A 14,729-nucleotide genomic window follows, 5' to 3' on the forward strand; every position below is an offset into this window, starting at 1 on the left:
CATCGCTAGAATCACCCCTCCATTGGTATTACATGTATGGAAAATATTTGCTGGAATTTATGAAGCGGCTATTCATAGTCAGGTCCTACACCAAGCACTTTTTACACATTATCTATTTAAATCCATGTAATAACCCTGCAAGGAAGTTACTGGGATGTACAGACGAGAAGACTGAAGTGTAAAGAAACAGAGTGACTCCCCCAGGCCATGTACTTATCAAGGAGCGTTGTGGGGACTGGCACCGGGCATGCCCAGCCCTGAACCCAGGTCCTTTGGTTCTCTAGCAGACCACCACCCGTTCCCTGGACCACGTCTTGTTAAACATCACCCATCTGATGTCTCTTCGCTCTGCGTCCTGGTCCAAGGTCTGTATGCCCCTACATCCCAGCCCTGAACAGGTTGTCCACACAACATCAGCTGATAAAGAGTTGAGGCATTAATACTGTCATTTTCAGAACAGAAACAAAACGGTCAAAAACCAGTCTGGGCCTCGAGGAGTAAACCAGGAAGACTCGGGCGGGGGGGGGGGGGGGGGGGGGAGGGGTCAGCAGTACGGAGCGCTTTCCAAAGCTCCCTTTTCGATCCTGGTCGACATTGCTAACCTCCACGCTCGTTCTCAAAGCAGTCCTAAGCAACGTCACGGTCGAGGAGACAATGTTGAGGTATGTGTGGGGGGCACGGGTGAGCTCCAGAGCAGAACACCTCAGGGTTGCATAGGTGGACGCCGATGCCAAGCCCTTCTGTCCACGGAGCCAGACATGCTCACCCCGGAGGGGCCTGTGGCATTCATTTGTTTCCCAGGCCTGGTCTGCCAGGGCCTCAATGTGCTCTCATAAAAAGCAAGGGGCGCGAGAGAGCAGAACAGAGAAACAAGAGGAAATAAAAGCCCTTTTGGGAAGGCAACTGTGACAAATTGAAAGGGTGGAGGAAATACTAGCATAAACAAGAGAGGGGAGAAAAGGCTGCGGGTGTGTAAGCAAAAGAAGTCTGTGTCTGTATTTCCTGGCCCAGCAGAGTGCCGATTCGTTTTCTATAAAAAGAGATGAGTTATCCACCCCCCCCCCCCTTCACCCCGCCTTGGCAAACAATGACAAAAAAGAATGGTTTCAGAGTTCGCTGAAATGCAGTAGTCTGCAGGGGTATTCCGAGCAAATGAAATGTGCTCTCAGATATCTTATCATGTTCCCCACCAATTTGTTTTTATTTCGAATTGCCTATAACAGGTGCCGTAGTCTGGGCAAAGTATAATGTCGTACGTTGCAACAGCTGTGCGTAGAGCTCATATCGAAATAGTAAAGAAAGGTTACACAGCACGACCAGCCTCATGTGGCTCGGAGCAGCTCTAGAATTTAAAACATTTCCTTGTCCTCGAGTTATATGTTCTGTAACTTAATATGAAAGGAGGTTGATGGATGGGTTGACACCATGGCCGCCGAAGCTGGCCGTGGGCACCTGCAAGGAACACGTGTGCCCTGAATGGACCCAGTTCTGCAAAGGCAGGCCTCCCTGGAATGGCGTTTGCTCGGCGTGTGCAAGTGGGCGGTCCCCGCCACATGGGAAAGACTGTAGCTTAGTGCAGATGTCACCTACACCTGAGACCCTTCTCAAGCTGCAGCCCAAATAGAATAAACTGCATGAAAAAAACTCTCAGTACCCTAGTTCCAACTCAAGAAGCATATATAAATGCAAGTGAGTGGCGGTGGTGCCCATCAGTTTTAATGCGTACATGTCAGTTCTTCGTCTGTAATGGACTTACAGAGGGACCGCGTACAGTTGGCGATGGGACCTTCTGCACTAGTTCTGCAGCTGAGAACTACCGGTTGAGAGGGCTTTCTTAATTTGATGACATATGTCAGAGCCATATAGAACACGGTCCAATTATTCCCCAGGTATTTTCTACATGTGATTTGAAGTGGAATGGAAAGCTCTCAGGAGACAAATGTCCAGCCACTTATATTGAGTCAGGATTCTGAGTTGCATGCAACAGAAACAGATTCCGGCAGATTGAAGCAGAAAGGGAATATAATAAAGCTTATGACGTTTAATTCACAACATTTTGCTGAGGCTCCGCAGAGGCTGCGCGTTGGGAACAATATCCCCAATCATGCTGCAGCGCTTGCCTGGTGAGGCCACTGATGCTGCTGGGCCCCAGCTGCTGTGACAGGGTCCCACCCACTCTACCAGCACCAGCATCGCTGGCCCAGCCGCCCTTTCTGCTAATCCTGCCACTGCCACATACAGGTGTATGAAACCTGGGCCTATGAGGTAGCCCAGGGTGATTGGCCAAGTGGAGAGCACAGGTCGGATTCCAGGAAGGAGATGATGTATTATGAGGGAAGCCAATGGATAGTCATCATTCTGACATTTTTATAGACTGTGGGCAGGACAACCATGGTTCTTGTCCACATCTCTATGCCCAGGCCCTAGCATATCACCTGGCACTTAGGGCTCAATAAGCATTTGTTGCAATGAATTAAAATTGAATTTTAAATTTAGAAGCACCCTTTCCAAGGGCTGACTGCCAGTTACTATTGCAAATTAGTTCTAGTGAATCAGAGTAAATTAGAAAGGCAATCAAACATGGACTCTCCAAGCCTCATGGTCACGCACTCACCTCCTGTGGCGTTGTCCTTAGACCTGCGGGTTAGTGGTTGCTTTGTTTTTATGCTTAGTGATGGCTTTACTTTTTCTAGTAACTACTGTATGTGCCTGTGCTTGTCCATCCATGTGAGCTTATTGACTAAAGGTTATTTTTTCCATTAAGAAAAAACTATCGCCCAGCCAGTGTGGCTCGGGGGTTGAGCGTCGACCCATGCACCAAGAGGTCGCTGGTTCGATTCCCAGGGCACATGCCCAGGTTGTGGGCCCAATCCCCAGTGTGGGGCATGCAGGAGGCGGCCAATCCATGTTCTCGCTCATCGATGTTTCTCTCGTTTCCTCTCTCTCTAAAATCAATAAAGAAAAAAAAAAACTATCATCAACCTTCATCTGGAGACCAGAGTATTTCCAGAGTGTTTGCCTCTCTCTCTGATGGGGGAGGAAAGAGGGAAGGAGGATCTTTTCCTGTCGGCCAAAAATATATATATGCTTATTTGAATGTGTGGACCATTTATTACATGGTCCACACATCATGTTCCTGTTGAATTACCTCAGATGTTTTTCCCTATTTATTTCTTCCTGGTCCTTTGCAGAATCCCCAAGTACAAGATGAGAGTAGAAAGAATTGTAGATCATTCCTCAAGCAAATTCAGCAAGATGGTCCTGGTTAACACACAGTTTGTGTTGGAGACTGCAGTATGGATTGCTTCCCATAGTATACATGCCAAAAAAAGTTTTAATTGATCCTGGATGAATCATACATTTTTATGCCCTTGATTCAGAAAAATGCTTTTTAAAGTTTAAATTTCCCAAAATCTCAAGGACATCAAATTTGGAGAACTGAAAAGTTCTTTAAAATAATCACGGAATAGATTCCATCTGTTTTAACTTCAGTTGGATGGATGTATGAATGTGCCCATTCTCTGCCATAAAGAGTTATTTTTAACTCCTACGGGAGGGTTATTTTTTTGGTATGTATGTGTGAGTGTGCGTGTTAAGTTTGTATGTGTGTTAAGTTTTTCTAAATGTATTCTCTCCTGCATTGCTATAGAAATGATTATTTTTTTAATGGTTTACATCCTTCAGTTTTGAAAAATGTAGCATTTTGGAGTGTTGTCCTGTACACCAAAATGTTGTAGGTTCAATTCCCGATCAGGATATCTACCTAGGTTGTGGGTTCAATCCTTGGTCAGGGCACATATGGGAGGCAACCAATTGATGTCTCTCTCTCTCTCTCTCTCTGTCTGTCTGTCTTTGTGTGTTTGTGTGTATGTGTGTGTGTCTCCATCTCTCTATCTCCCTTCCCTCTCTTTAAAAATCACCCCCCACACACATATCCTCTTGTGAGGATTAAAAAAAAAACAACTGAAAAATGTGGCATCTTGATTCCAATTATGCTTAAAATAAGTATATGTATAATGAAAATGATCTCTGAATAATTTTCCTTTTCTGTAGTTTCCAATTTTTCAATAATGAGCATCTATTGTTTTCATGATAAAAAAATAACACATTATAGGCATTTTTTTTCCTTCTGTATTACCATTCTTTTATTCTTAAAAATTCCCATTCTGCAAAACATGCACTAAAAATAACAGAGCTTATGGGGAAAATAGGATTGGGACAGAGCACTCAAACCTATGGAAGTTTGAAAGCAGAATATTAATGAAAATCAATAGCAATCTTAATAAAAACAGTGGCGTAGGTAAACATACAGGCATATGAAGGCTGAGGTTCATACTTCCTCTTTTTGAAATTATGTCTTAGAGGGTATTCATTTCTGATGGATAACATTTCATTAATATTAAAATTTAGATTTTGGGTATAGCCTTCTTCATTAGTTCATTGTTTTAACACAGAGCCTAATATTATTGCAACTTCTTTATCTTCTCTCAGTTTTCCCAGAATAGCTTAAGAAAGTGGAAACAGGGCACGGAAGCTACTGAACCAGCTGATATGTGCATTACAGAAAATTCGAGACAGTAGATTTTCCGTTTTCTTCCTGAAGTTGGCAAACACGTGTGAGGTTTTCATTTTAATTTTGAGAAAGCTTACCTCAGATTACATCAAAGTGTTAACGTGCTGTGGGAAATTGCGCGGGAATCAACATGACTGCTGCCTTACCCTGACGTCATCCTCTACTTACCAATCGCTTGGGACCTAATTTATATGAAAGAACATGCACTGCCACGGAGCGGACTGCATTAAACATTCTAGGCCTGGTTAATGTGGTGCCTAGCCTGCAGAGAGCTGGAAAGAGCAACGAGAAGAGAAATCTGGATAAACTGCAAAATTGAAACTTTTCTTGAACCATGGACAGCGGAGGTTGCAGAGCAACCAAGATGTCTAAAATTTAAGGAAAAATGAGTGTTTTCTAAAAAAACAAATAAGAGCATAAACACTGGTTCATCTATGGTAGAACATGGGAGGAAATGTTGTCACATGCTATCCTCATGGGTAAGAATTCCGCTAAAATGGTAATGAATTGCCTAAAATGAGGTGGGCTAGTTTGAGTGCGTAGAACCCAGGGAGTCACAAACATAAGGGACAGTGCATCTATTTCCAGCCTCTTCTCCATGAACCTTCTCTGGGTGCTCCCGGGTAAGACGGGACAAGACGGGAGACCTGAAAGAGCAACGGTCACTGCAGAAAAGTCACAAGCCTTCCCTTCCATGGAGCAAAAGCCTAGAGCTCCTTAAAGTGAACAACACACCCTGACACTCACAGTGCCTGACAAAAGGGTAAAAACACACCTGCCTCTGGAGAAGGGGCAGGAGGCATCCTAGACCCAGGATCCTGCACCAATAACATGAGAGGCCTCTTACCGTTGGGAGAGGGCAGGAAACTCTCTTCTACACAAGACCCACCAAAGATACAAGGCAGAGTGTGGCTGCCATTGGGAGGAAGGGCCGGGTCACTGAGAAAGCTCCGAAACGGAGACTCAGGACGTGCAGCCTGGCTAAGACGGAGAGTTAGCCAGGAAAACAAAACAAAGACCCCCCCCCCCCCGCAACTTCCACCATCAAGGTAGTAAACTCCAAGTAACAAGCACAAGCTGTCTCCTGTTGGATAAGGAGCAAAAGCGCCAAGAGGACCTCCCTTGAAGCACAGGCACATAAGGAAGGCAGGAAATGAGAGTAGAGTACCCAGCACTCTAAGCAGAAGGGTCAGTTCATTAAGAAGACATAATAATCCTAAAGAGATGTGTACCTACTAATAGTACTTCAAAATACAGGACACAAAAACTAATGGAAGTGAAAAGAGAAATAGATAAATTGAAAATTGTAATTAGAGGTTTCTACTCTCCTATCTCAGTAATAGGTAGAACAAATAGACAAGAAATCAGTAAGGACATGGAAGATTAAACAACACTGTCAACCAAGTTAGCCTAATTGGTATTTATAGAAAACTACCCCTAATAATAGCAGACTATACATTCCTTTTTCAAGTGTACATGCAATATTCACAGGATAGATCATTCTGAGCCATAAAATAAATCTTAAGTTTTAATAAATTGAAATTATACAAAATGTTATTTGACCATTTTTCTAGGTCAGTTGTATTAAAGTAGAAATTAACAATAAAAAGATATCTGAAAAAATACAAAATATTTAAAATTTTAATAATATTATATAATTTAATAATAGAAATAATATTTAATACATCTACATAACCTATGGTCAAAGCAGAAGTCACAAGGAAAATTAGAAAAAATTTGAATGGAATGAAAACAGCATTTCAAGAATTTTGAAGTACAACTGAAACAGTGCTTAGAGGAAAATGTATAGTTATAAATCTCTAATTAGAAAAAAAGATCTCAAATAAATCATCTAAGCTTTTACCTTAAGAAACTAGAAAAAGAAGAACAAACTAAATCTAAAATAAGCAGAGAAAAGGAAATAATAAAGATAGAAATCAATAACATCAAAAACAGAAAAACGATACTTGCAGGCAATGCAACAAAAAAACTGGTTCTTTAGGATCAGTAAAGTTGATAGGCCTCTACCCAGATGGCTCAAGAAAAAAAAAACTCCCAAATACCAATATAAGGAATGAAAGAGGGAACATCACTATAAATTAGACAGGCATTAAAAGGCTAATAAGGAAATATTATGAGCAACTTTAAGTCCACAAAGTCAACAACTTGGATGAAAGGGCAAATTTCTTAAAAGACGTATTCAAGAAGCCATAGATATCCTGAATTATCCTATATTATATTAAAAGAATTTTAATTGATAGTTAAGTCTTCTTATAAAGAAAACTTGAATCTAAGATGGCTTTACTGCAAAATTCTACCAGATGATTTTGAAAAAAATAATATACAAACTTTTTTAGAAAATTGAAGAAGAACAACAATTTCCTAAGTTACTTTATGGTTAGGAAAGTAAGTTACTCTGATACCCAAAACAAAGATATCTCATCCAAAAAAAAAATTACAAAACACATTTCTCATAAATATAAATGCAAAATTTGTCAACTGAATATTAGAAAATTAAACCCAACAATATATAAAAAGGATAATATATCATGATTAAGTCGGGTTTATCTCAGGAATATAAGATTTGTTTAACATTTTAAAAATTGGTCAATGTAACTTATCATAAACAGATTTATAGAAGAAAATCTATGTGATCATTTTAATATATGCAGGAAAAGCATTTGATGAAATTTGAAGTCTGTTCATGAGTTTTTTAAAAATCTCAGAAAATTAGGAATAAGAGGGAACATTCTGATAAAGGGCATCTACAGAACAAACCTATCACTAACATAATCCTTAATGATGACTGGCCGAATAATTTCACCCCTATGATTGGGAAGAAAGGTTGGAATGTCCATTCTTACTACTTGTACTCAAAATTGTCCTAGAAGTTCTAGACAGTGCAATAAGACAAGAAAAAGAAATAAAAGCCAAATAGGTTAAAAAGGAAGAAATTAAACTGTCTCCATTGGTAAATATCAAAAGAGTCTATATAAAAAAATCCTAAGAACCCATTAAGAAAAACTCCTAAGATTAGTAAGTGAGGTTACCAAGGATGAAGTGTATAAGATCAATATACCGAAAGCAATTGTATCTCTATACACTAGCAATGACAATTTGTAAAGTTATATTAATTATATACCATTTGAAATAAAGTGTCATTACTTAGGTTAAAATCTAGCAAAATTTATGCAAGATCTGTATTCTGAAAATTACAAAACTTTGATAAATATTAAATAATATCTAAATAAATGAAGAAATAGACTATGTTTGTAGATGAAATGATGCAATATTATTAAGATTACAATTTTTCTTAAATTAATCTATAGATTCAATGTAAAATCTCAGCAAATTTTTTAAAATCAGTAAGTTAATTCTAAAATGTATATGGAAACTACACTAACCAAACTAATTTTTAAGAAATTTGAAAGCCCAATGCTATCTTATTTCAAAGCTTAGTATAAAGCTACAATAATCAAAATAGTCTTGTATTGGTGAAAGTATAAACACATAGATCAACAGAACGGAATAGAGAGTTGAGTCTAAAAATAGAACCACACATACATCTTCAGTTGAGTTTCAACAAAAGTACAAAGGCAATCCAATGGAAAGAGGATATATTTTTAATAAATGGTGCTGGAAGAATTAGAACCTTATATAGCAACAACAGTAATAACATTGACCCATAAATCTGTAAAACTGTGAAGAAAACATAGGAGAAAAATCTCTGTGACCTTGGATTGAGCAATGAGTTCTTAGTTAACAAAACCAAAAAATACAATCCAATTGATAAGCTAGACTTTATAAAAGTTAAAAACTTTTGCCCTTTGGAACACAGTGTTATGAAAAAAAAAAAAAAAAAAACCACACTAGGAGAAAATATTTGTAAGGCCCATTCTGATACATGCCTTATATGCAGAATATAGAAATCTGGCACCTCAGTTGTAAGAAAACAAGCAACCTCATAAAATATAGGCAACATTTAACAGACTTTTCATCAAAGGGGCTATATAGATGGCAAATAAGCACATGAAAAGATGTTCAACATCATTAGTCATTATTGAAATGCAAACTGAATCCACAATGAGATAACCATATATTTATCATAATGGCTAAAATGAAACCTGACAATAACTGGAACTTTCATACATTGCTGGTGGGAATCAAATGGTGCAGTAAAACAGTATGGCACTTCTTTATAACGTTTAATATCCACGTCCTACATGGCTCAAGAATCTCACCCTTGGGTATTCAACAGAGAGAAATGAAACTTACAGTCACACAAAAATCTGCATTTGGATGTTTATAGCAACTTTACTAACAATCAGCCCCCCCCCCTTTCCCACAGTGGAACTAATCCAAATGTCCTTCAACTGGTTAATGGATAAATAAACTGTGGTACATCCATACATTAATAATAATAATAATAAAGTACAGAAATGTGCAACACCATGTATATATCCGAAGTGAATCATGCTAAGTGATAGAAGCCAGATCCAAAAGGCTACATGCTGTGTGATTCAAACTATAAGACATTCTGGAAAAAGCAAAATTATGGGACAGAAATCAGATCAGTGGTCCCTAGGGACTGAGCCATCCCGATTGACTGCAGAGGGCCTAAGGGAACTTTTGGGGATGATGGAAATGTGTTCTATCTCGATTGTGGTGCCGGCAACATGACTGCATGCATTTGTTAAAACTGATGGAAACATACACTCAAAAGGGTAATTTCCTGGCATATAAATTATATCCCACCCCAAATGTAAATCTGGAAAAAAAAAATCAGAAATGTTTATAATAAACAGTAAAAACCAAACTCGTCTCCCAGTTCCTATGTGATCTGACGTCTACAGCTGATGACAAGAGTGCTATTTTCTGTGGGAAAATGTTTGGGATCCTGAGGGCTCAGCCTCAGACACCTCTCTGCGAAGCAGACGGAGCCCGGCCAGGCTCTCAGGGTGGGCAGGATGCTAGGCCTGGAGCCTGCTGCCCTCCTTCATGCTTACATGCTTACACAGGTTGCCTTCAGACACTGCCAGGGGGAGCCGAGTTCCCCCCACACCTACTCTCCCAGGTACCCCTTACGTGGCCCAGAGCGGCCTTCTGATGCACACCTGAGCCCCCATCGGTCTCCAAACCTCCGAGTGAAGCTCAAGTTGACGCCTCATATATCCCGGAGGCAAACCCTCTGCGTATGTGAAAGGGTCCCAGAGCCACCTAAGGGGTGTTTCAGTGACAGCCTCAGCTAGTTTGCAGCCAGGGCTGTCAGGGCCCCAGGCCAGGAGTTAAGACTCCTGATGTTCATGGTCACTTGATCCTCTCCGCCCACTCCGTGGAGCCCGGCAGGAAGGCATTTGGAGCAGCAGCGGGTCAGCAGATGTACACATGCGCCAATGGAGCCCAGCAGGGAGGGTTAGGGCCGCAGGAACGGGTTCTGTCCCCAATGCAGAGTTTCTCAGCTTCCTCCGGGTTTAGCATAGCCTGGCTGGCTCTGTGGGGCCCCTTCCTCCGCATTTATAAACGTTTGCCCATGCACTGAGTTCCTCTAACTGCCAGGCGATTAGCTAGAACTGAAAATGTAACCTTCCATTTGAAGGCCTGTACTTGGTGGAGTTGCTTGTCTGCATTGCTCAGGTGCTGGGTCAGTAGCAATGAAGAGGAGGAGGGAAGGAGGACAAGAGAAAGGAAGGATGGAGCAGTCACAGATTAAAAGGAGGGAGTCGCAGCTGAAGAACTGAGTCAGGCACTCCTGTCTCTGTAATGTATTATCTTTCATTTCCAGCTGCCTCCAGGCCTTGACTTGGCTAAAATTATTTTGGCTCTTCCCCGCCACCCTTCAAAATGTTTGGCCAGGACACCTTGATTGAACTGAGGGGAAATGAGTCATTTAAGAGACCTGCACTTCAGGAATAAGGCCTTTAACGATTTCGCTGCTCCTCCATCCCCACCCCATTCCATGGCAAAGATGAGGCTTCCCGAGCCTTCTATAGCAGAAACCTTTTGGCGAGGCAAAGATCACCTGGCTCCGGGCCAAGCGAGCGGAGATGCTGCTGGGGAGAGGGACAAGTCGGTGAGCGTTTGTGCAGGCTCTGGTACCTGGAACAAAAATATGCTGAGCTGCAAATTACAGCTTTTGGATGTCACCACTGCCATCTGACATTGCATTTCAGCTGTTCACATCTTCATTACTGCGCTGCAGCCTCCGTTTAGGCTGTTACCTTGTGAGACGGATTTATGTTATGTGGGTTACCGTACACCCTGAGCAACAATGCTCACCGAGGGGTGTCAGACTGATGGCCAAAACCTGACGGTGAAGCTCCGCCTCTCCGTTGCTGTGTGTGCGTGTGCATGTGTGTGTGCGTGTGCATGCTCATGCACACGGTGGCATGTGCCTCCTCCAGGCCCCGTCTTGTAACAGCTGAGAGGAACCAGGCTGCCAGTACAGGAACTCATTCTCTGTGTGGTTTTCTCATCTCCCTTTGCTTCCGTAAGGCCTCCCTGCTGGCCCATCTGCCAGATCCTTCCTCTCCCCCTCGCTCCTGCTCCTCTTTGAGGTGGTAACTAGACCAACACAGCAATGCCCTTGTGGCTCCCTTTTCAGTCTCTCTCAGCCTCTCAGATTAATGGAACAGAGACATGTGCTTGCATCTGATGCCAGTAATCATATCCTGAGTGACCACAGAGAGGGAGATTAAGCAGAGGCACTGGCCGGGCCCCGGGGATACGGTTACAGGAAGAAAGTGCTTCTTGACAGGGGCAGCTCTGGATCCCTCTCCCTCGCTCCCTCCTCCTTCCCAGCCTCCTAAGACCCTTGGATATTCTCCATAAGGTTAATTAAAGTCTATCCAGTAATGGTCCGAGTCACTCAGGAACTGGGTTTTGATCTCCTTGTTGATTTGCCCTGATGGATGCGAACAGGACCTATTTTCATATTCCTGACTTTGATGCAGTCCCTCTGAGGCTCGACTCCGGGCGTGTGGTTTCCAACAGTGAAAAATGAACTAGTGTTTGGTTATCGAGCCTGATGACTACCCAACAAATACCAGCCGTGAGCCAATTACTCCCCCGCCCAGGGGACCCTATGGGGACGGTGAGCCACATACTCAGCATGCGGTGACGTGAGGCTGTATGTGACAAGCATGGTGAGAGAACACAGGGAACCCGGGGGCACAGGGAGGGGAAAGCGCTCCTGGCTGGGGAGACCAGGGAGGCTTTGGGAAAACAGTGGCATTTCGATGAGCCTTTCAGGAAAGGCAGGATTCGGAAAGGAGCAAATAGCTAGACAAGGCATGAGAAAGGTGCAGCCTGAGCAAAGCCAGCGAGGAGGTATTGTGAGGTGAGTGGGGGTTGGAGTGACACTGCAGAAAGCTGTGCCCAAGGGGACGTGAAGGAGTGGATCTGGAGAGCTTTGAACTAAGGTTGGACGCCGGGCTGAGGAGTTGGGAGTTGACACTGTCAAGTTTCAAAGCAGGGGAGCCACAGAAAGATAGTGCCTTCTTTGTTTTTGTTCATCTTCACTCAAGGACATTTTCCCATTGATTTTCAGATAGAGTGGAAGGGAGGGCGAGAGAGACAGACAGACATCAATGTGAGAGAGACACGTTGATTGGTTGTCCCCCACATGACCCCAACCTGGGCTGGAATTAAACCTGCAGCCCAGGTGTGTGCCCTTGACCTGGAATCGAACCTTCAACCCTTCCATCCTCAGGCCGACACTCTAACCTCTGAGCCAAACTGGCCAGGGTGACCATGCCTTGTTGATTGGACTCTAAGAAGAAGCACAGAGTATAGCCTCTGGGGAAAGGGCTGTGGGAGGAGAGGGTAGATTAGAGGGCGGATTAGTGAGGAGGTTATCACGATAGTTTGAAAAAGAGTAGATAAGAAGCACTTGATAGAAGTAGACAGGTGGTGATGGAGGAGAGACACTGCAAAGAGAATTTGGCAACTGGTTGGATTTGGGAAGCAGGCCAATGGGTAGCCAGAGATGATGCTAAGATCTCGAAAGTGGATATTGGAAGGGTGGCCTTTCAGAGAAGGAGAAATGAAGGGAGGAACAAATTTTGAGCAGAAAATGTCCAGTTCAGGTTGGGATCTTTAGATGTCCAGGGAAGGTGTCTGGGACGAGGTGCCCTGCAGGGGGATGGTGCTCAGCCCTGGTGTTGACAAAAGAGATTGAAGTGAAGATGATCTGGGTGGGGTGGCTGGTGAGGTCCCAGGGTGGGGAGATAGTAAAGGAGGCAGCCCAGAGAGGGCAGGGAGCCAAGCTCAGATCCCTGGGGAGACGGGCACATTAAGAAGCTAGGAAGTAAGGCGAGTTTCCTGTCACAGAAACCAGGAGTGGGGAGACAAATGGTAAACTGCTGAGGATGAGGAGGGGCAAGTCTGCTGATCGGGGGCTGAGCAGGAGGTCCCTGGGCCCTTCCTGGGGCTCTATCAGGAGGCAGGTGGGGCGGAAGCCAGAGGAGAAACCAGTGAGCAGTGAGTGGGTGATGAGGAAGTGTAGGCTGCAAGTGTATTTCCTGGAGAGCTTTTAAAAATAGGACTGAGGCCCATCATTCCGGGATGGTTCAAGGGCCTTTGGTCTGGTATCCAGGAGACAGACTTCAGAGCCTGCCAGGAGCCAAAAGCTGAGATCTCTTGTGGGTGGTATTTCCCTCCAAAGCCAGAAACCTGGGTATGTGTCTCTGTTGTAGCCGGTGAGGGTTGGTTGTATTGGGAGGCACTCGCTAGTCAAAGCAGCCTGGCCCCTCCTTCAACAAGGCCCAGCGCAGCTTACCAGGAAGCCGAGCACTGACTTGGGGGCTTCTAGTCGATTCTTGAATCTGGTTTTAGGGACCACCCTGGGGTGACTGTAAGGAAGCACTGTGTTTCCAGAATCCTAATAGAGGTGCACGAAGAATAAACAAAGTGTCAGCTTCCAGGGTCTCATTTCTGGTCCTCGGAAGAAAAGAGTTTTTCCTTTTAAAGACAGACTTCAGGTTCATTGATCTTTCCTCCGGAGAGGCTACCAGAGAGAAAATCCCATAGGAGGTACCAAGGGCTCTAAGGAGGCAGCTGATCATCTGGGTTTAGGACGAGCAGGGACTTGACTGCGTGCTATGGAAATGTCTCCCCTGGTTTCTCAAGGAGAGGCTGACCACCATCCCAGGCTGCTCTCCTCGACCCCCTAAGACGGCTTAGCCTCCAGTATGCTGCTAGATCTGCCCACGAACGGTTCAAACACATACATCCTGGCTCTGACCAACTCCTGGCCGAAGGAAAACCTTCCAGAATCCAGACGTGGGCACGTGGATAGTCACCTGCCATCAAGGGAGGTTAGCAAGTCTCTGGCACTATGTTGGGAATAAGGCTACTTTGCATTGATATGTGTTGCAGCTCCTTATGGAGAGTTAGCCTTCCAGCATTCAGTTCTTTCCATCAGGAGCAATTCTCTAATGGGTATTGTCTTAGGGGTCCCCATGTGCTGCCTCCCACTATGAAAGCCAAAACGGATGGGGGAAGCAGGTGTGTCTGTGACTCGGGCTCAGTCATTCGCATGGGATTTTGAAACTTGCAGAAGAGGCAGAAAGAAACAGGTGCCGTTTATAAATTATTGGCAATGGTTGAAAGTCTAGAAGCACAGCATCGAGTGTCCAGCATAGTGATATCTTGTGATGGGTCCTTACTGTAGTGTCCTAGCCACTTTGTTCCATAGTGACCTAGGCTATGGTTCCAGCTCCCAGGCCTCCCTTTCTTTGATGTTTCCTGGGTCTGGCCTGGACTCCAGCATTTCGGTCTCCCAGTGAATTGGCTTTTCACCCTAGTTAGACTGGGTTTCTGTTGCTTGCAACCAAGAACCTTGGCACAATGCAGAACAGCTGAGGGATACACTGGGAAATGGGCTCAGCTGGACCTGAGAGGCAAACACTGCGTAAAAGTCACCCTCCTGCAAGGAACTTAGAATGTCACTCTAAGTAGGAGAGAGACAGAATAAACAAATAAACATGTGTTTATACATAAACACACACATATCAGATGGTAAAGGAAAAATAAAGTACAATAAAGGAGTAGAGTTGAATGGGCTCTATTTTAGAGAGGACAGTCAAGGAAGACTGCTTGGAGGAGGCGCCATTGAGTAGAGGCCTGAATGGAGTGAGGGAGCAGCTGAGATGAATAT

Source organism: Molossus molossus, unplaced genomic scaffold, assembly GCF_014108415.1.
Source record: "Molossus molossus isolate mMolMol1 unplaced genomic scaffold, mMolMol1.p scaffold_m16_p_4, whole genome shotgun sequence".
Lineage (NCBI taxonomy): Eukaryota > Metazoa > Chordata > Mammalia > Chiroptera > Molossidae > Molossus > Molossus molossus.